Raw genomic sequence first — 25,402 nt, forward strand, 5'->3', positions numbered from 1 at the left:
CCTGGAGCGTCGGAGGCTGAGGGATGAACTTACAGAGGTTTATAAAATCATGAGAGGCAGGATAGGATAAATAGACAAAGCCTCTTCCCTAAGGTGGGGGAGTCCAGAACTAGACGGCATAGGTTGAGGGTGAGGGGGGAAAGATATAAAAGGGACCTCAGGGACAATCTTTTTCACACAGAGAGTGCTACGTGTATGGTATGAGCTGCCAAAGAAGTGGTGGAGCCTGGTACAATTGCAACATTTAACAGTCATCTGGATGGGTATATGAATAGGAAGTGTTTAGAGGGATATGGACCAAATGCTGGCAAATGGATTAATTAGGATATCTGATCTGCATGGATGAATTGGACTGAAGGGTCTGTTTCCATGCTATGCATCTCAATAACTCTGTTACTAACCTAAGCACATAAAGGAATAGAATATAGGGGCCAGGATTAACTTCATAACAAAGAGCACAAATCATGGAGGGGAACGTAGCACGAACAGCCAAGTTTCTGGTATTGAGACTGACTCTAATGCAATGAGGGGTATGTCGGCTTCCAAGAGATCAATTGTGTTAGGGGATTCTGTAGTCAGAGGTACAGACATACGTTTCTGTGGCCAGCAGAGAAAAAGCAGAATGGTGTATTGTTTCCCTGGTGCCAGGATCAAGGGTGTCTCAGAGAGGGTGCAGAATGTTCTCATGGGGGAGAGGGGCCAGCAGGAGGTCATTGTCCACATTGGAACCAATGACATTGTAGGGAAAAGGTTGAGACTCTGAAGGGAGATTACAGAGAGTTAGGCAGAAATTTAAAAAGGAGGTCATCAAGGGTAGTAATATCTGGATTACTCCCAGTGCTACGAGCTAGTGAGGGCAGGAATAGGAGGATAGAGCAGATGAATGCATGGCTGAGGAGCTGGTGTATGGGAGAAGGTTTCGCATTTTTGGATCACTTTTGGGGTAGAAGTGACCTGTACAAGAAGGACGGATTGCATCTAAATTGGAAAGGGACTAATATACTGGCAGGGAAATTTGCTAGAACTGCTCAGGAGGATTTAAACTAGTAAGGTGGGGGAGGGGGGGGGGGGGGGGGGGGGGGGGGGGGGGCGGACCCAGGGAGATAGTGAGGAAAGAGATCGATCTGAGATGGGTACAGCTGAGAACAGAAGTGAGTCAAGCAGTCAGGGACAAGGTAGGACTAATAAATTAAACTGCATTTATTTCAATGCAAGGGGCCTAACAGGAAAGGCAGATGAACTCAGGACATGGTTAGGAACATAGGACTGGGATATCATAGCAATTACGGAAACAATGCTCAGGGATGGGCAGGACTGGTAGGTTAATGTTCCAGGATACAAATGCTACAGGAAGGATAGAAAGTGAGGCAAGAGAGGAAGGGGAGTGGCATTTTTGATAAGCGATAACATTACAGCTGTGCTGAGGGAGGATATTCCCGGAAATACATCCAGGGAAGTTATTTGGGTAGAACTGAGAAATAGGAAAAGGATGATCACCTTATTGGGATTGTATTATAGACCCCCCAATAATCAGAGGGAAATTGAGAAACAAACTTGTAAAGAGATCTCAGCTATCTGTAAGAATAATAGGGTAGTTATGGTAGGGGATTTTAACTTTCAAACATGCACTGGGACTGCCATTGTGTTAAAGATTTAGATGAAGAGGAATTTCTTAAGTGTGTACAAGACAATTTTCTGATTCAGTATGTGGATGTACCTACTAGAGAAGGTGCAAACCTTGACCTACTCTTGGGAAATAAGGCAGGGCAGGTGACTGAGGTGTTAGTGGGGGAGCACTTTGGGGCCAGCGACCATAATTCTATTCGTTTTAAAATAGTGATGGAAAAGGATAGACCAGATCTAAAAGTTGAAGTTCTAAATTGGAGAAAGGCCAATTTTGACAATATTAGGCAAGAACTTTCGAAAGCTGATTGGAAGCAGATGTTCACAGGTAAAGGGACGGCTGGAAAATGGGAAGCCTTCAGAAATGAGATAACAAGAATCCAGAAAAAGTATATTCCTGTCAGGGTGAAAGGGAAGGCTGGTAGGCATAGGAAATGCTCGATGGCTAAAGAAATTGAGGGTTTGGTTAAGAAAAAGATGGAAGCATATGTCAGGTATAGACAGGATAGATCGAGTGAATCCTTAGAAGAGTATAAAGAAAGTAGGAGTATACTTAAGAGGGAAATCAGGAGGGCAAAACAGGGATATTAGATAGCTTTGGCAAACAGAATTAAGGAGAATCCAAAGAGTTATTATAAATATATTAAGGACAAAGGGTAACTAGGGAGAGAACAGGGCCCCCCAAAGATCAGCAAGGTGGTCTTTGTGTGGAGCCACAGAAAATGCCGGAGATACTAAATGAATATTTTGCATCAATATTTACTGTGGAAAAGGATATGGAAGATATAGACTGTAGGGAAATAGATGGTGACAACTTGCAAAATGTCCAGATTACAGAGGAGGAAGTTCTGGATGTCTTGAAATGGTTAAAGGTGGATAAATCCCCAGGACCTGATCAGGTGTACCCAAGAACTCTATGGGAAGCTAGAGAAGTGATTGCTGGGCCTCTTGCTGAGATATTTGTATCATCGACAGTCACAGGTGAGGTGCCAGAAGACTGTAGGTTGGCAAACGTGGTGCCACTGTTTAAGAAGGGCGGTAAAGACAAGCCAGGGAACTATAGACCAGTGAGCCTGACCTCGGTGGTGGGCACATTGTTGGAGGGAATCCTGAAGGACAGGATGTACATGTATTTGGAAAGGCAAGGACTGATTCGGGATAGTCAACATGGCTTTATGAGTGGGAAATCATGTCTCACAAACTTGATTGAGTTTTTTGAAGAAGTAACAAAGAAGATTGATGAGGGGCAGAGCAGTAGATGTGATCTATATGGACTTCAGTAAGGCGCTTGACAAGGTTCCCCATGGGAGACTGATTAGCAAGGTTAAATCTCATAAAATACAGGGAGAACTAGCCATTTGGATACAGAACTGGCTCAAAGGTAGAAGACAGAGGGTGGTGTTGTTTTTCAGACTGGAGGCCTGTGACCAGTGGAGTGCCACAAGGATCGGTGCTGGGTCCTCTACTTTTTGTCATTTACATAAATGATTTGGATGCGAGCATAAGAGGTACAGTTAGTAAGTTTGCAGATGACACAAAAATTGGAGGTGTAGTGGACAGCGAAGAGGATTACCTCAGATTACAACAGGATCTGGACCAGATGGGCCATTGGGCTGAGAAGTAGCAGATGGAGTTTAATGTGAGGTTAATATGTTCAGATAAATGTGAGGTGCTGCATTTTGGGAAAGCAAATCTTAGCAGGACTGATACACTTAATGGTAATGTCCTAGGGAGTGTTGCTGAACAAAGAGCCCTTGGAGTGCGGGTTCATTGCTCCTTGAAAGTGGAGTCACTGATAGATAGGATAGTAATGAAGCCGTTTGGTATGCTTTCCTTTATTGGTCAGAGTATTGAGTACAGGAGTTGGGAGGTCATGTTGCAGATGTACAGGACATTGGTTAGGCCACTGTTGTATTATTGTGTGCAATTCTGGTCTCCTTCCTATCGGAAAGATATTGTGAAACTTGAAAGGGTTCAGAAAAGATTTACAAGGATGTTGCCAGGGTTGGAGGACCTGAGCTACAGGGACAAGCTGAACAGGCTGGGGCTGTTTTCCCTGGAGCGTCGGAGGCTGAGGGGTAACCTTATAGAGGTTCACAAAATCATGAGGGGCATAGGTTTTTCCTGGGGTCGGGGAGTCCAGAACTAGAGGGCATAGGTTTAAGATGAGAGGGAAAGATATAAAAGAGACCTAAGGGGCAACTTTATCACGCAGAGGGTGGTGCGTGTATGGAATGAGCTGCCAGAGGATGTAGTGGAGGCTGGTACAATTACAACATTTAAGAGGCATTTGGATGGGAATATGAATATGAAGGGTTTGGAGGGATATGGGCCGGGTGCTGGCAGGTCAGACTAGATAGGGTTGCGATATATGGTCGCCATGAACGGGTTGGACCGAAGGGTCTGTTTCCATACTGTACATCTCTGTGACTGTATGTCACACTAGGGAGACTCAGAAGCACTGGAAGTTGTGTAAAAGGAACCAAAAGACCTTTGTTAGAGTGGGGCTGGAGAACATTGGAAAGGGCAGCTGCCCAACAGGCTAAAACTACAGGCGAAAGCAGGCACACAAATCCTATTACGCTCAACTGCCTGTAGTCAACTTGAGAAGTAAAATGCGTAGTGAGCTGTAAACTACTGGCAGGTTTGTCACACTGTGGTCACAACACCTGGAATGACAAAGACAACAGACATCTGGGAACACTGCTACTTGCACAGTCTCCTCCAACTCAGTATGATATGTAACAAGAGATGTTGGCTGCTGAGTCTAACCATCAACCAAATCCTTACCCTAATCCTAACTCTAACCCTAACCCTAATCCTAACACTAACTCCAAACCTAGCTCCAACCTTAACCCTAAACCTAACCCTAACCATCTTGTCTTGGAACTGTATCATTGTTCTTCCACTGGTCTTGAGTCAAAATCATGGAACTGTGTGCCTAGCCTAAAAGCTTTGAAGATGTTGTCAAGGTAAAGTGATAACATTGTGATAATGATGGAACTCCAGGCTAATGTTCTGGGAATTTGAGCTTGAATCCCAATAGGGCAGATGGTGAAATTTAAACTGTTGTATCAGTTGTTCATTTCAAATCTGAGATCATCTCTTTAGTGAAACTAAGGTGTTAAGAGATATGGGCCAAAGGGAGGTATGGGGCGTAGGGCACCGATCAACCACCATCTCACTAAATGGCAGAGCAAGTTCAGGAGGGTCAAATGGCCTACTCCTGTTGCTATATCCCAATATTCCTCCATTTGTTCCTCTGTCACCTTGCAGTCTCGTTCACAGAATCTGTTGAAGAATCAGTTAGACAGTCCCAGTGTTGCGTGTTGTGCATGATGCTACATTTCTGTAGCTACCATCCGAAACATAGTAAAACAGCCATCCCCTCTGGACAAGCCGTATGCATACACAGGATCTGATCAGATAAGGAGAAATGTGACACTTGGATGTACTCAAGCATGCTCTCATAAGAACAGGGTACAATGTTCAACTCATCGACCGCCAGTTCCGACGTGCCACAGCGAGAAACCATAATGACCTCCTCAGGAGACAGACACGAGCTACAACCAACAGGGTACCATTCATTGTCCAGTACTTCCCAGGAGCCAAAAAACTACGCCATGTTCTTCGCAGCCTGCAACACATTATCAATGAGGATGAGCACCTCACCAAGACCTTTCCCACACCTCCACTGCTCATCTTTGAACAACCACCAAACCTCAAACAGATCATTGTTCATAGCGAACTGCCCAGCTTTCAAGACAACATCGTACAACCCTGTCACAGTAGGCACTGAAAGACGTGTCAGAGTGTGGACATGGATACCACCATTACACGTGGGGACACCACCCACCATGTATGCGACAGGTACTCATGTGACTCGGCCAACATTGTCCATCTCATACGCTGCAGGCAAGGATGCCCTGAGGCATGGTACATTGGTGAGACCGAGCAGAGGCTACAGCAACGGATGAATGGACACCGCACAACAATCAACAGGCAGGAGTGTTCCCTCCCAGTTGGAGAACACTTCAGCAGTCCGGGACATTCGACCTCGAACCTTTGGGTGACCATCCTCCAAGGTGGACTTCGGGACAGGAAAGTGTCTCAGCAGAGGCTGATAGCCAAGATTTTAACCTACTGCGAATCTTCTTGCGAGGATGCCTTTCTTGAAGAAGCTCTCTTCCTCCCTCTACAAGGATTTCAGTGAGTCCCTCTCTCACTGCACCCCTCCCAGGTCATCTCCTCTGCCCTGAAGCTCTTCAGCCACGTCCTCAAACAGACTCGCCACAAGGGATGAATGCAGATTTCTCCAGCTTCCTCATTTCCCCTCCCCCATCTTATCTCAGTCCCAATCCTCCGACTCAGCATCGCCTTTTTGACCTGCAATCTTCTTCCCAACCTCTCCGCCCCCACCCCCTCTCCGGCCTATCGCCCTCACCTTAACCTCCTTCCACCTATCGCATTCCCAACGCCCCTCCCCCAAGTCCCTTCTCCCTACCTTTTATCTTAGCCTGCTTGGTACACCTTCCTCATTCCTGAAGGGCTTATGCCTGAAACGTCGATTCTCCTGCTCCTTGGATGCTGCCTGACCTGCTGCGCTTTTCCAGCAACACATTTTTCAGCTCTGATAGCCAAGTTCGATAAACATGAGGATGGCCTGAACCAGAACCTTGGGTTCATTTCACACAACAGGTGACCCCACTGCACTACACACACCCATACTCAAGCTCTCTCTCATATGCTCACACACACACCCCTCTCCACACACGCACCCTCTCATAGACTTACACCCCATTACTCTCACACACAGACACAAACTCACTCAGTCTCCCCTGCACACACGCATATAAGTTTGTGGGTGAATTTGTGAACACACACATATGAGTTTGAGTTTAGTTTGCTCAAAAACTGTGTAATCCCATGTAAGATTCTGTAAATCCCACTTTAGGAATTGAATCGGTCTGACCTAACATTGGGACACAGACAGACTTTAACCTCACACCTTCAATGCATTGTCTGAGCTGAGATGGCACCTATTGTTAAAGCTATCTTGAGAATGTAACTTTAAAAAAGTTCTGGGATTTACATATGAAAAACTGAAGCTAACATGATCATTCTAAAAGATGAAAGACTGAAGCTAAATTTGTTTAATATTATATTCCATGACACTGCAACCATGGTGCTATAATTTCTGTGTCTTATGATTCTGCTCCACAACCACCTGATAAACTTTGAAAGCTAGTGCTTCCAAATAAACCTGTTGGACTCTAACCTGGTGCTGTGTGATTTTAAACTTTGAGGACAGGAGGTAGTGTATAAACCCAGGCTCACTTTGCTCACCCTGCCTCTATTTCTTCAGATGCATCAAGGAAGTAACAAGGTCCACAACAGCTCTTTCCAAATCTCAACACCTCAAGGACACTCAGAATGCACTAACCAGGGTCTGTGTCCCACTGGGCTAGACCATGCTGGTCTCCTCAGAAGTTGATGTCAACCGAAATCATCGCTATGACCAGGAAAGTCCGGGGCTGCTCGCCCATCGTGGTCAGGATCATGGTTAAAACCATCACTCATTGCCTGTTTAGCTTTAGCTTCATGTTGCAGGTGGCTTGGGATTCATTGTACCCTGCACAGGTGTGTATCCTGCACAGGTATATACCCTGCACAGGTATGTACCCTGCACAGGTATATACCCTGCACAGGTATGTACCCTGCACAGGTGTGTACCCTGCACAGGTACGTATCTGCACAGGTATGTACCCTGCACAGGTGTGTATCCTGCACAGTTATGTACCCTACACAGGTGTGTACCCTGCACAGGTGTGTACGCTGCACAGGTATGTACCCTGCACAGGTGTGTACCCTGCACAGGTGTGTATCCTGCACAGGTATGTACCCTACACAGGTGTGTACCCTGCACAGGTGTGTACCCTGCACAGTTATGTACCCTGCACAGGTGTGTACTCTGCACAGTTATGTACCCTGCACAGGTGTGTACCCTGCACAGGTGTGTACTCTGCACAGGTATGTACCCTGCACAGGTGTGTACTCTGCACAGTTATGTACCCTACACAGGTGTGTACCCTGCACAGGTGTGTACTCTGCACAGGTATGTGCCCTGCACAGGTATGTACCCTGCACAGGTGTGTACCCTGCACAGTTATGTACCCTGCACAGGTATGTACCCTGCACAGGTGTGTACCCTGCACAGTTATGTACCCTGCACAGGTATGTACCCTGCACAGGTGTGTATCCTGCACAGTTATGTACCCTACACAGGTGTGTACCCTGCACAGGTGTGTACGCTGCACAGTTATGTACCCTGCACAGGTATGTACCCTGCACAGGTGTGTACCCTGCACAGGTATGTACCCTGCACAGGTATGTACCCTGCACAGGTGTGTATCCTGCACAGTTATGTACCCTACACAGGTGTGTACCCTGCACAGGTGTGTACGCTGCACAGTTATGTACCCTGCACAGGTGTGTACTCTGCACAGGTGTGTACTCTGCACAGGTGTGTACCCTGCACAGGTGTGTACGCTGTAAAAAATGAGGTCTGCAGATGCTGGAGATCACAGCTGAAAATGTGTTGCTGGTCAAAGCACAGCAGGTTAGGCAGCATCTCAGGAATAGGGAATTCGACGTTTCGAGCATAAGCCCTTCATCAGGAATGAGAGAGAGTAGCCAAGCAGGCTAAGATAAAAGGTAGGGAGGAGGGACTTGGGGGAGGGGCGATGGAGGTGGGATAGGTGGAAGGAGGTCAAGGTGAGGGTGATAGGCCGGAGTGGGGTGGGGGCGGAGAGGTCAGTAAGGAGATTGCAGGTTAGGAGGGCGGTGCTGAGTTGAAGGAACCGACTGAGACAAGGCGGGGGGAGGGGAAATGAGGAAACTGGAGAAATCTGAATTCATACCTTGAAACTTTAAGTCGGGTGTGCCTCTTCGTAGGATATGTGGAACAGTCCATCTTCCGCAACTACACTGGCACCACCTCCCACCTTTTCCTCCGCTACATCGATGACTGTATCGGCGCTGCCTCGTGCTCCCACGAGGAGGTTGAACAGTTCATCAACTTTACTAACACCTTCCATCCCGACCTGAAATTCACCTGGACTGTCTCAGACTCCTCCCTCCCCTTCCTAGACCTTTCCATCTCTATCTCGGGTGACCGACTCAACACAGACATATACTATAAACCGACCAACTCCCACAGCTACCTGGACTACACCACCTCCCACCCTGCCCCCTGTAAAAACTCCATCCCATATTCCCAATTCCTTCGTCTCCGCCGCATCTGCTCCCAGGAGGACCAGTTCCAACACCGCACAGCCCAGATGGCCTCCTTCTTCAAGGACCGCAGATTCCCCCAAGACGTGATTGACGATGCCCTCCACCGCATCTCCTCCACTTCCCGCTCCTCCACCCTTGAGCCCCGCTCCTCCAACCACCACCAAGACAGAACCCCACTGGTTCTCACCTACCACCCCACCAACCTCCGCATACAACGTATCATCCGCCGTCATTTCCGCCACCTCCAAACGGACCCCACTACCAAGGATATATTTCCCTCCCCTCCCCTATCAGCGTTCTGCAAGGACCACTCCCTTCGTGACTCCCTCGTCAGATCCACACCCCCCACCAACCCAACCTCCACCCCCGGCACCTTCCCCTGCAACCGCAGGAAATGTAAAACTTGCGCCCACACCTCCACACTCACTTCCCTCCAAGGCCCCAAGGGATCGTTCCATATCTGCCACAAGTTCACCTGTACCTCCACACACATCATCTATTGCATCCGCTGCACCCGATGTGGCCTCCTCTACATTGGGGAGACAGGCCGCTTACTTGCGGAACGCTTCAGAGAACACCTCTGGGCCGCCCGGACCAACCAACCCAACCACCCCGTGGCTCAACACTTTAACTCTCCCTCCCACTCCACCGAGGACATGCAGGTCCTTGGACTCCTCCACCGGCAGAACATAACAACACGATGGCTGGAGGAGGAGCGCCTAATCTTCCGCCTGGGAACCCTCCAACCACAAGGTATGAATTCAGATTTCTCCAGTTTCCTCATTTCCCCTCCCCCCGCCTTGTCTCAGTCGGTTCCCTCAACTCAGCACCGCCCTCCTAACCTGCAATCTCCTTACTGACCTCTCCGCCCCCACCCCACTCCGGCCTATCACCCTCACCTTGACCTCCTTCCACCTATCCCACCTCCATCGCCCCTCCCCCAAGTCCCTCCTCCCTATCTTAGCCTGCTTGGCTACTCTCTCTCATTCCTGATGAAGGGCTTATGCTCGAAACGTCGAATTCCCTATTCCTGAGATGCTGCCTGGCCTGCTGTGCTTTAACCAGCAACACATTTTCAGGTGTGTACCCTGCACAGTTATGTACCCTGCACAGGTGTGTACCCTGCACAGGTGTGTACCCTGCACAGGAGTGTACCCTGCACAGGTATGTACCCTGCACAGGAGTGTACCCTGCACAGGTGTGTATCCTGCACAGGAGTGTACCCTGCATAGGAGTGTACCCTGCACAGGTATGTACCCTGCACAGGAGTGTACCCTGCACAGGTATGTACCCTGCACAGGAGTGTACCCTGCACAGGTATGTACCTGCACAGGTGTGTACCCTGCACAGGAGTGTACCCTGCACAGGTATGTACCTGCACAGGTATGTACCTCAGCTGCTGCTTGGATGAAACAGCGAATCTAAAAGTTAAGACTCCATACAATGATTGGGGGAGGCAATGGCCGACTGGTATAATCGCTAAACTATTAATCCAGAAACACAGCCAATGTTCTGGTGACCCAAGTTTGAATCTCCAAATGGTGGGAGTTTTGGTTCAATAACAATTATGTCTGGAATTAAGAATCTACTGATGACCATGACCATCGTCAATGGTTGTTAAAACCCATCTGGTTCACTAATGTCCTTCTGGTCTGGCCTGCATGTGCCTCCAGACCCGCAGCAATGTGGTTGACTCTTAACTGCCCCCTGGGCAATTAGGCATGGGAACTCCATGCTGTCCCAGCTAGCGATGCCCTCATTCCATGAATTAATTCAAAAAGAAATATTGGCCACTCATTCAGAGTTCTTCTTTGAATCATGGTGCAGGATCTTGCCCCCAGGAGGGGTAACTGGTCCTGAGAGGTCGGGTCAAAAAAGTGTGCTGCTGGTCAGGCAGCAACCGAGGAGCAGGAGAGTTGACATTCCAAGCATAAGCTCTTTCTCAGGAATGTGGGGTGGGGAAGCCAGTCAAGAAGTGAGAAAGGTTGGTGGGGGGGGGGGTGCGAACATCTTGTAGGATGGCAGGGTCTCCAGTTACCCGAGTCCTCGGTTCTGGAATTCCCTCTGTAAATTTTCCGACCCTCTCTTCCTTTGAGGCCCACTTCAAAACTTCCTATGTTTGACAAAGCTGCTAATGTTTCCGAGTGAGACTCCATGTTAAATTCTCACACCGCATGAAATGTCTTAATACACTTTACACATTACAGTAAGGGTGTGGCCCCTGATTTTTGTTGCTAATATAGATTTGAAAATATTGCTTGCATTTCTAGTATCCATGTGTAGAATGTCTCCATGTCCAAACGTCAGTCAAGCAGTGCAGCTCAGCGATGCTCTGAAGCAGATTCTCAACTCCCAACTCGTGCTTTCCCTATAAACAATCCATTAAACGCTGCACGACAGAACGGCCTGGAAATCCAACCAGGAAATTAGTGCCAGAAGGAGCTGCTTTGTATCAAGTCACTGAGACAAGATGAAAGAGACTCAGGGCCATTTGCTGGAGGCAGGGGGAAGCTCCGTGTTCACACTGACAGTGAATTACGCTGTTGGGTACTGAATATTGCCCAGTACCCCAAATATACTCAGCCCCCAGGAGATTATGTGGACCAAGCTGAATGCAATGATCAAGGGACTAGACAGTATGATCTGGTCCTATTGAAATGCAGTCAGGCTATCATTCTAATCTCCGACAGACCTGGAGGGATTTATGCAAATCTTTAACCCAACTCCCAACCAATGCAAAAGAAAGGCCCTGTATATGGCAACGGTCTTTTCAGCACAGATAGGCTTCACAACCAACATCAACCGTGTTTTAAACATTTCTTTATACTGGTGCCAGAGCCACTCAGGGGAAATGTAGAGTAATAGGGTAGGGAGATGGGTCTGGGTGAGATACTCTTTGGAGGGCCAGTGTGGACTTGTTGGGCCAAATGGCCTGTTTCAACTAGACATTCTTGACATCCTGTATGTTTCATGAAAATGTTTTCAAAATGAGGTCACTTGTTTGCAGCAGCCAGTGTGTGCATAGGAAGATCCCACAGACAGGCAGTACCGGTGACCGTGCCTGTCTCGCCATAGTGCCGAAGACAACTCCACAGAAAAGATCTACCTGTGGTTTCATCTTCCCAATAGGCTTCACTAGAGAGCACATGACAACGCATCACTTCCTGTGATGACATATACTGACACATGGTCAGACCTAACCCCATATAATGCACCTCACCCCAAACCCCTGTCTTTACCCCACGTGTTGACCTTCTTACAGGAACAACCAGCAGTAATGGTTTCCCTTGTCTACCTGAAAGCTTTCACAGCCCCTTGGAGGAGATTAAGAATTCGAGTTCTCTGTGTGATCTCCCGGTCACTGCTGGACAGAAGGAGATTGGATTGATGACTCCAGTTTTACCATCAATCCATCAGCCCAAAGATGTGCAGGTCAGGTGGATTGGCCGTGCTAAATTGACCAGAGTGTTAAGGATGTATAGGTTAGGTGCATTAGTCAGGGAAAATGTAGAGTAATCGGGTAGGGAGATGGGTCTGGGTGAGGTACTCCTTGGAGGGTCAGTGTGGACTTGTTGGGCCAAATGGCCTGTTTCAACTAAAGGGATTCATGATTCTATGAGTGAATCTGGATTCCTCACTGAATGCAGCAATTCTGGTCTGTTTGGTAACGCTGATGACTGTTTAACTGTATAGAATGTAGAATAGAGATTGCTGACTTGCTTGCTGAGCTGGTACGTTTGTTTGCTGACATCATTTGTCATCATTCTAGGGGCACCCTTGGTGAAGCTCCACTCGTGCTGCTCCAGAACTCACTTCCTCTCGCACTGCTCCAGAACTCACTTCCACTCAAGCTGCTCCAGAACTCACTTCCACTCACACTGCTCCAGAACTCACTTCCACTCACGCTGCTCCAGAACTCGCTTCCCCTCACACTGCTCCAGGACTCACTTCCCCTCGCACTGCTCCAGGACTCACTTCCACTCACGCTGCTCCAGAACTCACTTCCCCTCGCACTGCTCCAGGACTCACTTCCACTCACGCTGCTCCAGAACTCACTTCCACTCACGCTGCTCCAGAGCTCACTTCCCCTCGCACTGCTCCAGGACTCACTTCCCCTCGTGCTGCTCCAGGATTCACTTCCCCTCGCACTGCTCCAGAACTCACTTCCCCTCGCACTGCTCCAGGACTCACTTCCACTCACGCTGCTCCAGGACTCACTTCCCCTCGCACTGCTCCAGAACTCACTTCCACTCACGCTGCTCCAGGACTCACTTCCCCTCGCACTGCTCCAGAACTCACTTCCACTCACACTGCTCCAGAACTCACTTCCACTCACGCTGCTCCAGGACTCACTTTCCCTCACGCTGCTCCAGAACTCACTTTCCCTCACACTGCTCCAGGACTCACTTCCCCTCTCACTGCTCCAGGACTCACTTCCCCTCGCACTGCTCCAGAACTCACTTCCCCTCGCACTGCTCCAGAACTCACTTCCCCTCGCGCTGCTCCAGAGCTCACTTCCCCTCGCACTGCTCCAGAACTCACTTCCCCTCACACTGCTCCAGAACTCACTTCCACTCACACTGCTCCAGAACTCACTTCCCCTCACACTGCTCCAGAACTCACTTCCCCTCACGCTGCTCCAGGACTCACTTCCCCTCACGCTGCTCCAGAACTCACTTCCCCTCACACTGCTCCAGGACTCACTTCCCCTCGCACTGCTCCAGAACTCACTTCCCCTCGCGCTGCTCCAGAACTCACTTCCCCTCACACTGCTCCAGAACTCACTTCCACTCGCACTGCTCCAGAACTCACTTCCCCTCGCACTGCTCCAGAACTCACTTCCCCTCGCGCTGCTCCAGAACTCACTTCTCCTCACGCTGCTCCAGAACTCACTTCCACTCACACTGCTCCAGAACTCACTTCCCCTCACACTGCTCCAGAACTCACTTCCCCTCACGCTGAGAGCACTCCTCCCCACACCAGCTGTTTTTTTATAATTCACTCACAGGATGTGGGCATTGCTCGCTGGATCACGCTGCTGCTACTGAGTGTCATTGCTGGAGAGAACTGGTATTTGTGGATATGGTGCTAATTAAGTGGGCTGTTTTCTCCTGGATGGTACCAAGCTTCTCGAGTGTTGTTGGAGCTGCACCCAGCCAGGCAAGTGGGCAATATTCCAGACCTTCCTGACTTGTGCCTTGCACCTGGTGGATAGGATTTGGTGAGTCAGGAAGTGATTCCTAGCCTCTGACCTATTCTTGCAGCCACTGTGTTTATATAGCCCATGCAATTCAGTTGAAACCATTTATTCTCCACCTCACGTACCCAGTCCACAATGACCCATTCAACCCACTTACTGCCCACCATGCCATCTGAGAGCTCCCCACATGGCAAACTCCTTTAGAGAGATCCACCAACTTTGAATCAAGGACTGGGAAACACAGGAAGTCACTAGCGCGTTCCTGGTGACGAGCTGCACATTCCAAATGGCAGATGTCAAGCTGCTGAAGGGACTGATGTCCTGGCTGAACAGGTTCAGGACAAATCTGGGTCCCTATGCAGACAATTCTACCCCAGGGGGCGGGTGGCACACAGACTTGTGGAGAAACATAAACGTCACTGCACATTTCCAACAACACAGGACGATGGGCTGATCACCTCAACCTTAGCAAAGCAGGAGGCCTTGGGGATTTGCATTTGTTGAATAAATCCTGCATTATTCTGGAAGAGGCTTCAGCTGCTGAATGGCCTCTTCCTGTGCCGAATCTTCCTGTATCCGTTATTCCCGCACTATGCCCTGTAAACCTGACCCATGGAAAGAGGCTGCTGGCTCGAGCGCACTGCTTGAACTGACTTTGAATGGAAGCTGAGTCATGTCTGGCAGCCTTTCCTTCAATAACAGCAGCCATTACGTTGCAGAGGCGTCCTGGATTTCTCAAGGAAATGCTCTCCAATCCAAGAGACAGCTCCATCCATCACAGAGCCCCAGTGCAGGCTCAGAGTCTTTTAATTGTCTATTCCTGGGTTAAGGAGATCGCTGGCCAGCCCAGCATTTATTGCCCATCCCTAATTGCCCAGAGGGCAGTTAAGAGTCAACCACATTGCTGTGGGTCTGGAATCGCATGTAGGCCAGACCAGGTAAGGATGGCAGTTTCCCTTCCTGAAGGGCATTAGTGACCCAGATGGGTTTTTATCCACAATCAACAACTGATTCATAGTCACCGCTAGACTCTTAATTCCAGAGGTGAAAGTGAGGAACTGCAGATGCTGGAGATCAGAGTTGAGAGTGTGCTGCTGGAAAAGTACAGCTGAGGAAAGGCAGCATCCTAGCAGCAGGAGAGTCGATGTTGTGGGCAAAAGCCCTTCATCAGAAATTCCTGATTCTCCGGCTCCTCGGATGCTGCCTGGCCAGCGCCACATCCCCAATTCTTAATTCCAGATTTCTGTTGAATTGCAATTGCAACATCTGCTGTGGCTTGATTCAAACCTGGGCCTCCAGTGCAATACCTGGGTCGCTGGATTAACAGGTCAGTGACAAGACCACTAAGCCAGCACCACCCTCCGTTTATGGATTAAGTCATAGGGACTTGGAAGTCATTACTGTACCAGGACTGATACATCATATTTTTCCCAATCTATGGATAGATATGTATTTGATACATTCATGAGGGACATGGATAGGATAAATAGACAAGGTCTTTTCACCGGGGTGTCGGAGTCCAGAACTAGAGGGCATAGGTTTAGGGTGAGACGGGGAAAATTTAGAAGGGACCTAAGGGACATCTCTTTCACACAGAGGATGGTACGTGTATGGAATGAGCTGCCAGAGGAAGTGGTGGAGGCTGGTACAGGTACAACATGTAAAAGGCATGTGGATGGCTATACGAATAGGAAGGGTTTAGAGGGACATAGGCTGGATGCTGGCTGGTGGAACTAAATTGGGTTGGGATATCTGGTCAACATGGATGAGTTGGACTGAAGGGTCTGTTTCCGTGCAGTATATCTCTATGACTCTATGTATATAAGCCAGACTACTCAGACCCCTTGGCATCATGGTAACCCACAACCTACCAACACACTTGAACAGCGATTAATTTACCTAAAGTTCCTTTAGATACCTCCAGCAAAACTAATGTCATTTGCAAGATCCCATGCAAGGACTGTAAAAAGCACTATGTTGGACAAACTAGCAGGAAACTTGCCAACAGGATACATGGACACCAACTGGCCACCAAAAGACATGACCCACTACCACTTGCTTCTTTATATAGAGACAAAGAAGGGGACCACTTTGACTGGGACACATACACATCCAAGGACAGGCCAAACAAAGACACACATGAGGATTCTGAGAGGCCTGGCATTCTAACAAGAACTCCATCAATAAAACATATATTTTGTGGGGTGAATTTGTACTTGCAGAGTTGCATTGTACTTTGCTCAGAAACTGCATACATTCATGTAGAACTCTGAGCGCAAAAACTGCATGAATTTATGTAAAACTCCATTATCTCACTTTTTAGATTAGAATCAATCTAAACATCATGGCATAGACAGAGAACACAGGGGGCCAACGTCTTCAACATATTGTCTAGCTACCACCATTGTTAACAGCTAACCTGAGAATGCAACTTTTTAAAAAAAGGGTTTTGTGATTTACACATGAAAGAAGTGAAACTATCACTGTATTCTAACAGATGAAAGGCTAAACAGACAATCAATTTTTCAATGTAAAATTTCAGTTACATCACACTGCAAATTTTTTCTATAAATTCTGTGTTAGGATTGAGCCCTCCAATATCACCTGATGAAGGAGCGTTGCTCCGAAAGCTAGTGTGCTTCCAATTAAACCTGTTGGACTATAACCTGGTGTTGTGTGATTTTTAACTCCATCAATAAACACATCAATTTAGATCCAATCTACCTTCCCTTGTAAAACAGAACCAGAAATGACACATTACGAAACCAAGACCTATAAATAGAGAGACGGGATGTACCACCAGCGCTTCACCAGAGAGTCTCACTGATGAATGTTACCACATATGGTGACAGCACATCTGAAAACAAACCTTCAAGCTGAGCGAGCTAACTCACATACATAACGGGTCCACCTTGAAGTGAAAGGGCAAACTGACCATATCTGTTCAGCCATGGTAAAAAGATTCAGATTCCTGATGAAGGGCTTATGCCAGAAACATTGATTCTCCTGCTCCTCGGGTACTGCCTGACCTGCTGTGCTTTTCCAGCACCACACTCTAGACTCTGACCTCCAGCATCTGCAGTCCTCACTGTCTCCTAGCCAATCTCAACATCATTAACACTCGGCCATCTATTCTTCCCTCTCCTCCCTAAGTCTCAAGAGTGTTGTATGAAGGCTTACTTTCCTTCTGAATGGGCAGTGCACACAATTGGCTAACATTGCCCAAGGGAGCACTACATTTAAGTACAGGTATGTCCTCACAGCCATAGCTTAGTGGCTTCACTCCTGTGGAGTGTAACAGCACAGTGGCTCAGTGGTTAGCATTAGATTAGATTACTTACAGTGTGGAAACTTACACCACAAGTCCACACTGACCCACCGAAGTGCAACCCACCCACACCCCTACATTTACCCCTTACCTAACACTACGGACAATTTAGCATGGCCAATTCACCTGACCTGCACATCTTTGGACTGTGGGAGGAAACCGGAGCACCCGGAGGAAACCCACGCAGACACAGGGAGAACGTGCAAACTCCACACAGTCAGTCGCCTGAGTCGGGAATTGAACCCGGGTCTCAGGCGCTGTGAGACAGCAGTGCTAACCACTGTGCCACCGTACCGCCTTGCAGCACCAGGGACCTGGGTTCAATTCCAGCCTTGAGAAGTGTGGGGTTGTCACGTTCTCCCCACATCTCTGCGGGTTTCCTCTGGGTGTTCTGGTTTCCTCCCACAGTCCAAAGATGTGCAGGTTAGATAGATAGCTAAATTTACCCATATTGTCGAGGGATAAGAAGGTTATATGCACTACTCAGGGGTAAATATAGGGTAGGGGAAATGGGTTTGGGTGGGTTATTCTTCGGAGGGTCGGTGTGGACTTGTCAGGGCTGAAGGGCCTGTGTAGGTTCTATGGTTCTGTCTTGGACTCACATAGTTGAAGGCTGAAGAGACCTGTACATAAATACTGGCCTGACCCCTCAGCATAGTACTATGAGAGCACAACATAACTTCCCTGTGATGCCTTTGAGATGTTAAAGCAAGGTACCTTCTCAAGTGAATGTAAAAGATCAAATGGCACAAGAGCACCTGGCCAATATTTATCCCTCACACAACATCACTAAAAATATTTTTTTTAAATAATTCACCAGTAATCTTTATAAAACACTGCTCTGTGCACAAATAGCTGCCACAATTCCTTCAGTATGATAGTGAAGTCATTTAAAATGGGACATCCTGGAGTTATGAGAGTCCCTATACAAATGCAACTTCTTTTCTTTCTATTCTTAACTTAGCAGCAACTGGGTAGGTACTTGGTCTGAGTCAAGGATGAGAAGGCCAGTAGAAGACTCCGGCACTGACCTGACCTGGGCTTTTCCGAGTGTGTATGAGACACAATTACATTGTTCTCTCGGCCAGCTAAAGAAAAGTAACAATCATAGCCAGCAAACATGGAACATAGTGAATAGAAATGCAAGATCGACATTTTGAAAAGTGTACCCCCTCCATGTCTCAGCCCCATCTGAAGAGGAACGTAGACTTGGGAAACCAGGAAAACACATCAGGCCCGTGGCCTTACACTGCAGCATTTCGGATTTTTAAATGGATTAACCCAATCAGATGGCCAGCATACAGTCAACATGAACAACACAGGACTAATTCCTAATTCAGGGACCTGCTTCCTTGTCAGCTCTCTAAGACTGGGAGGTGACAGCAAATCAGCGCAGACTAAAACCACCGAGAGAAGATCTCAGAACAGGCAAACATTAGAGTGAGGACCTGCATTCAGGCACAGACACATGACATGACTCCTGCTTTACAGCTCATTAAACACTCACACACATCTCAAACCAGACAGATGGACCTTCACACTCAACTCAAAGCTCAACGCTCCCACCCGTCACAGCTCCAGAATATTAGTAGCCTTTCCGAACATTTACTTCACCGCGACAGATCTCTTTGGGAATCTCAGCGACAATCCCCCTTCATCGGAATAAGCAGGGGATGTTGATTCTCTCAGGTCGTCACCTTCTTTATGAGTTAGTGCCCAAACATCTGCTGAGACAGTGTGGCTGCTGCTCGCGTGTCCTCACGCTCTTTCTCTTGACCAACAGAGAGAATCAAGGCCGAGAGAAAAGCGATTCTATATGGTTTTTCACAATGTCCCAAAGCACTTTCGATAGCCAGTTAACTACTTTTGAGGGAGCTATTGGAATGCAGGGATGTGGCAGGAAGTTGTGCAGATTACAATCCCATAAATTGCTCTGGGACAGCAGCCACATGGTGTGTTTATGTGATGTTGGTTGAATGATAAATATTGACCCCGATACACCAGAAGTGAACATCTCAGTGACTCTTTGAAATGGAATGACAGAATTCCTACAGTGTGGACGCAGGCAATTCAGACCACACCCATCCTCCAAAGAACATCCACTTCAGACTCACTCCATCCCTGTAACTGCACCACCCCCTCCCCTCCATTTCCCATGGCTAGCCCACCTGAACCTGCACATCTTTAGACTGTGGCAGGAAACCGGAGCACCTGGAGGTAATCCACGCAGGTATGGGGAGAATGTGCAAACGCCACACAGTTGTCTGAGGCTGGAACTGAAGCCAGATCCATGGCACCGTGAGGCGAGGGATTATTTTAAGTCGACCTGAGTGTGCAAATGGGGCTTCAGTTTAACATCTCATCTGAAGGAAGGCACTGTCAGTGCAGCACTCCCTCAGGAGCTTGAACAATCTGCTGATATCTCAAGGGTAGGATCTTCTGACTCAAGATGGCACAACGCCATGACTCACACCACAGAAAGATTTGATTTGATTTTGATTGTGATTTTGATCTGATGAACTCATTGTCCTGCGTGTCGTGTCACAAAACGCGGTGGGAAGAGTTGGTTTGCAGGTCAGTTGCCAGAATAGGGTTCCACTGTGTCCATCACCAGTACTAAACTAGTTGCTTGAGGGTGAGTCCTACATGGTGCATGGCTATTATGGTCTCATTAGAATAAGTGGGGGGGGGGGGGAGGTGTTTGGGGGGGGGGGGGGGGCGTTGTGAACATCATCTTCCCACTGCAAGATGGAAAACAAATGGAATTTTTCCCTTCATTGTTTTGGGATTGGGGTTTAAAAACAAGAGTTCCAACTCTTCAGGGTGTTGGGGAGATTCCACCTGGAATACAGTGCACAGTTTGGGAAGCTGTACTTAAGAAAGACTATACTGGCATTGGGGACAGTTCAAGATTGTTTCCCAGGGTGAAGTGGCTGCTTTATCAAGAGCAGCTATATTTAGGGTGGGGTGGGTGGGATGTTATCTTATCGAAACATACAAGATTCAGGGGTGGAACTGACAGATGTTGAATTGCTTCTACTAATAGAGGAGTCTCAAACTTGAAGGCACAGTTCCAGAATAAGGGACCTTAGCGGCAACTCCTTCATTCAAAGGGTGGTGCATGTAAGGAATGAGCCAGAGGAAGTGGTGGAGGCTAGTACTATTATAACATTTAAAAGGCATCTGGATGGGGACAGTCGTTCAAAACTTACGTGTGAAGGAGTTTTTACATATGAAGGAGGGTAGTGGATGGCTGAAATGATCTCCCCCAAGGCCGGGAGGTGGATTGTTTTTAAAACACTGAGGAGTTGAAGGCTTTGAGGAGTCAGGAGAAACGTGGAGCCTGGGGCAGACAGCCATAACGTGTCTGAAATGGGCCAGGCAGGTTTGAGGGACTGAGTGACCTATTCCCCCACCCTCCCCTTCCATTAGAGTCCAGAACCACAATTCCAGCTTTCACTAACTGGGACTGTCTGGAGCTGGTGTTTAAACTCTGCACCTTTTGACTGGGAGCCAGGTACACTGACACAAATCGCAACGCCCACACTTCTTAGCAATGAGTGATTCCAAAAAAATCCAGCCTCACAACTGAGCACTTCATTTCATACACATTCTAAGCCATCTTATGTCAGAAAAACTGCAGCCAAGCACCACTGGCACAGGGAGACTGCAAAATGCCCAAATCTCTGAACCAGCAGAAACAGATAGAGTGATGGACACTCTTTAAATGCTCGAAGCAGACACAGCCAGTACATACTGAGCCCCACAACGCTGGTTAAAAACCCAGAATGTCAAGCCATTGAAATCGAGTTTGACTTCAATTACCAAAAGATTGTAAACAGGGAAGCTCGGGAAATATTGGCCCAAAACTCCAATAAAAACCCAGGGATCCAATTTCATTTTAAAAAATAAAACCAACTTTGATTTTGTGTTTGTCAATCAAATGTTTACAGTGACTCAACTTTTCAGTTATAAAGGGACACTTTAAGTAAAACCATAGTTGCAGGGCAGGTAGTTGGTAGCACAGTGTTAATGCCCCTCTTTAATGACTAGCTACCCTGAAGAAGGGCTCATGCCCGAAACGTCGATTCTCCTGCTCCTTGGATGCTGCCTGACCTGCTGTGCTTTTCCTGCAACACATTTTTCAGCTCTGATCTCCAGCATCTGCAGACCTCACTTTCTCCTAGCCACCTAGAACACCAGTGTAACGCCTCTGTGAGAGGTTCAAATCTCTGTCAGCTGAGCAAAGGGTGCTGCATGTATGGAATGAGCTGTCTAGAAGAAGTGGTGGAGGCTAGAGTACAATTACATTGAAAAGGCATCTGGATGGGTATATGAATAGGAAGGGCTTAGAGGGGTATGGGCCAAGTGCTTGCGAATTGGACTGGACTAATTTAGGATATCTGGTCAGCATGGACTAGTTAGACCAAAGGGTCTGCTTGCGTGCCGTACATCTCCATGACATGTGAAAACATCTGGTTGACTCACACCCTTAATGGAAGGAAATCTGCCATCCTTACCCATTCTGACCTAGATGTAACTCCAGACCCACAGCAATGTATAGATGACTCTGGACTTGGATGAGCCAGTGTTGGACTGGAGTAGACAGAGTTAAAAATCACACAACACCTGGTGGTATGTAATTTTTAGCTTGGTTGACCCTTAACTGCCCTCTGGGCAAAATAGGAATGATTAATAAATGATGACCATGACCATGACATAAACTAAAACTCCTTCAAATCCCTCTCAACAGTCCAGAGGGTAAATAAAACATGGGTTGAACCAAGGGTTAACCTTAATGCACTTCGGCTGAGACTAACTGCTCTCTTAAAACAGTCTGTAAAACAAACCCTTTGATCAAGGATAATCCCGTCCATACGCCTTTCGTCCAGAATCTGGAACGATTGAAGTCCCCCACCCGCACTCCCCTCTCTGGGAGAATTATTCGAAACTATAGCGGTTCAAACAGCCCCCAGTATCCAAAAGCACAAACACTGAAACAGAAATAAGCAACATTATTGACTGCCTCTTCCCCAATAGCAGGGAGGAATAAGAGAGGAAAGAAATAAATTTAACGGGACCTAAACATTTCTATTCAAAAAAAATCTTCAAAAAGTGGTAGGGAGAGGACCAATCGAGTTTGGGAAAAAAAACCCACGATTCCACCCATCCCCCTATCCAACACGGCACTCTGAAAATCTCACAACTTCCAGACCTTTTGCAAAAACCTTCACTCTGCGTTACTTTCATCCCAAAGATTTCCGAACAGTTTCTGTTCCAAAGACCATCAACGTGCTCCCTTTGTTTTTAAAATTTTCTTTTTTTTGAAAATAATGCAACAACAATAACGAGTTGTGGCCAATTCCACCCCAGAGCAGGGTCAGTCCCAGCTCCCAGTGTCTGACCAGTTTTCAGCCCCGTCTTGAACAATGTACCTACCCCCCAGCGCCCTGATGCACATGGCAGCCGCTCGAACTGCAGCCTCCCCGGTCTCCCGGTTCGATTCTCTCACACAAAGGGGAAAAACGGCGATCTGGGATCCCGCAGGCGAGCAGATCAGGTTCACAGCAACAAGCGGGCGATCCGGTACGAGTCTGGGCTCTGCAAAGGCTTTTCCCCAGCAGGCATGGTGATGACTGAGCCTCAGGGCAGACAGGGAGAGGCAGGGACACACAGAAAGCCTGCAGCCAGACTGAGTGATGAATGAATCTCCCCCCGACCCCTCCACCCCCCAAAGTGGTGTCGGTTTCAATGGTGCTGCGGTTAAATGCGGGCGGGGCGGCCCCCTGGTCCGATCCTGGGCCAGCCCCCTTCTGAGATTGCTCTCCAAGATTCTGTAATGCGGGAGCCTGCGAGACATCCTGGATGGTGGAAGGGGCAGAGTCATCCCGCCCTATGACAAAAGCACGGGGTAGAAAACTTTTATTCAGAAGGACACAGTATCTGACAAGGGCATAAAAGGTGTAAAATAACAACCTACCCCAACATGGTACAGTGGGTAAAATACCGACACACCCCAACATGGTACAGTGGGTAAAATACCAACACACCCCAACATGGTACAGTGGGTAAAATACCGACACACCCCAACATGGTACAGTGGGTAAAATACCAACACACCCCAACATGGCACAGTGGGTAAAATACCAACACACCCCAACATGGCACAGTGGGTAAAATACCAAAACACCCCAACATGGTACAGCGGGTAAAATACCAACACACCCCAACATGGCACAGTGGGTAAAATACCAAAACACCCCAACATGGTACAGTGGGTAAAATACCAACACACCCCAACATGGCACAGTGGGTAAAATACCAACACACCCCAACATGGTACAGCGGGTAAAATACCGACAGACCCCAACATGGTACTGTGAGTAAAATATCAACAATCTCCGACATGGTACAGTTTGTAAAATACCAACACATCCCAACAGGGTACAGTGGGTAAAATACCGACACACCCCAACATGGTACAGTGGGTAAAATACCAACACACCCCAACATGGTACAGTGGGTAAAATACCGACACACCCCAACATGGTACAGTGGGTAAAATACCAACACACCCCAACATGGCACAGTGGGTAAAATACCAACACACCCCAACATGGCACAGTGGGTAAAATACCAAAACACCCCAACATGGTACAGCGGGTAAAATACCAACACACCCCAACATGGCACAGTGGGTAAAATACCAAAACACCCCAACATGGTACAGTGGGTAAAATACCAACACACCCCAACATGGCACAGTGGGTAAAATACCAACACACCCCAACATGGTACAGCGGGTAAAATACCGACAGACCCCAACATGGTACTGTGAGTAAAATATCAACAATCTCCGACATGGTACAGTTTGTAAAATACCAACACATCCCAACAGGGTACAGTGGGTAAAATACCGACATAACCCAACATGGTACAGTGAGTAAAATATCAACACATCCCAACAGGGTACAGTGGGTAAAATACCAACATAAGCCAGCATGGTACAGTGGGTAGAATACCAATAGAAATAAACATGATACAGTGGGAAAACTACCAAGATAACCCAACATGGTACAGCGGGTAAAATACCAACACACCCCAACACGGTACAGTGTGTAAAATACCAACATAACCCAACATGGTACAGTGGTTAAAATACCAACATACCCCAAATGGTACAGTGTGAAAAATACCAACACACCCCAACATGGTACAGTGTGAAAAATACCAACACACCACAACACGGTACAGTGGGTAAAATACCAACACAGCTGAAAATGTGTTGCTGGTTAAAGCACAGCAGGTTAGGCAGCATCCAAGGAATAGGAAATTCGACGTTTCGGGCATAAGCCTTTCATCATTACTGATGAAGGGCTTATGCCCGAAATGTTGAATTTCCTATTCCTTGGATGCTGCCTGACCTGCTGTGCTTTAACCAGCAACACATTTTCAGCTGTGATCTCCAGCATCTGCAGACCTCTTTTTTTCCCCGAAGATTTTTACCTACTGCGAATCCTCTTGCAAGGATGCCTTCCTTGAAGAAGCTCTCTTCCTCCGATTCCTGATGAAGGGCTTATGCCCGAAACGTCGAATTTCCTATTCCTTGGATGCTGCCTAACCTGCTGTGCTTTAACCAGCAACACATTTTCAGCTGTGATCTCCAGCATCTGCAGACCTCATTTTTTACCCCAAAATACCAACACATCCCAACATGGTACAATGAGTCAAATACCAACACACCCCAACATGGTACAGTGGGTAAAATACCAACACACCCCAACATGGTACAATGGGTAAAATACCAACACATCCCAACATGGTACAGTGGGTAAAAAACCAACACACCCCAACATGGTACAATGGGTAAAATACCAACACATCCCAACATGGTACAGTGGGTAAAATACCAACACACCCCAACATGGTACAGTGGGTAAAGTACCAACATAACC

The 25,402-nt window shown here is 47.7% G+C and overlaps 1 protein-coding gene across 2 annotated transcripts in view; it reads right to left on the minus strand.

Annotated features, from left to right (window-relative positions):
- Window positions 1–23,227, minus strand: part of LOC132835010 (carbohydrate sulfotransferase 3-like) — a 107,280-nt gene extending 84,053 nt beyond the window's left edge. For both annotated transcript variants that reach the window (XM_060854240.1, XM_060854239.1), the window contains exon 1: window positions 22,887–23,227. The gene's annotated coding sequence lies outside the window, so the exon portion shown is untranslated. The remainder of the gene's footprint in view (window positions 1–22,886) is intronic.
- Between the last annotated feature and the right edge of the window lie 2,175 nt (window positions 23,228–25,402).

Source organism: Hemiscyllium ocellatum, chromosome 43 (genome assembly GCF_020745735.1).
Source record: "Hemiscyllium ocellatum isolate sHemOce1 chromosome 43, sHemOce1.pat.X.cur, whole genome shotgun sequence".
NCBI classification, from domain to species: domain Eukaryota; kingdom Metazoa; phylum Chordata; class Chondrichthyes; order Orectolobiformes; family Hemiscylliidae; genus Hemiscyllium; species Hemiscyllium ocellatum.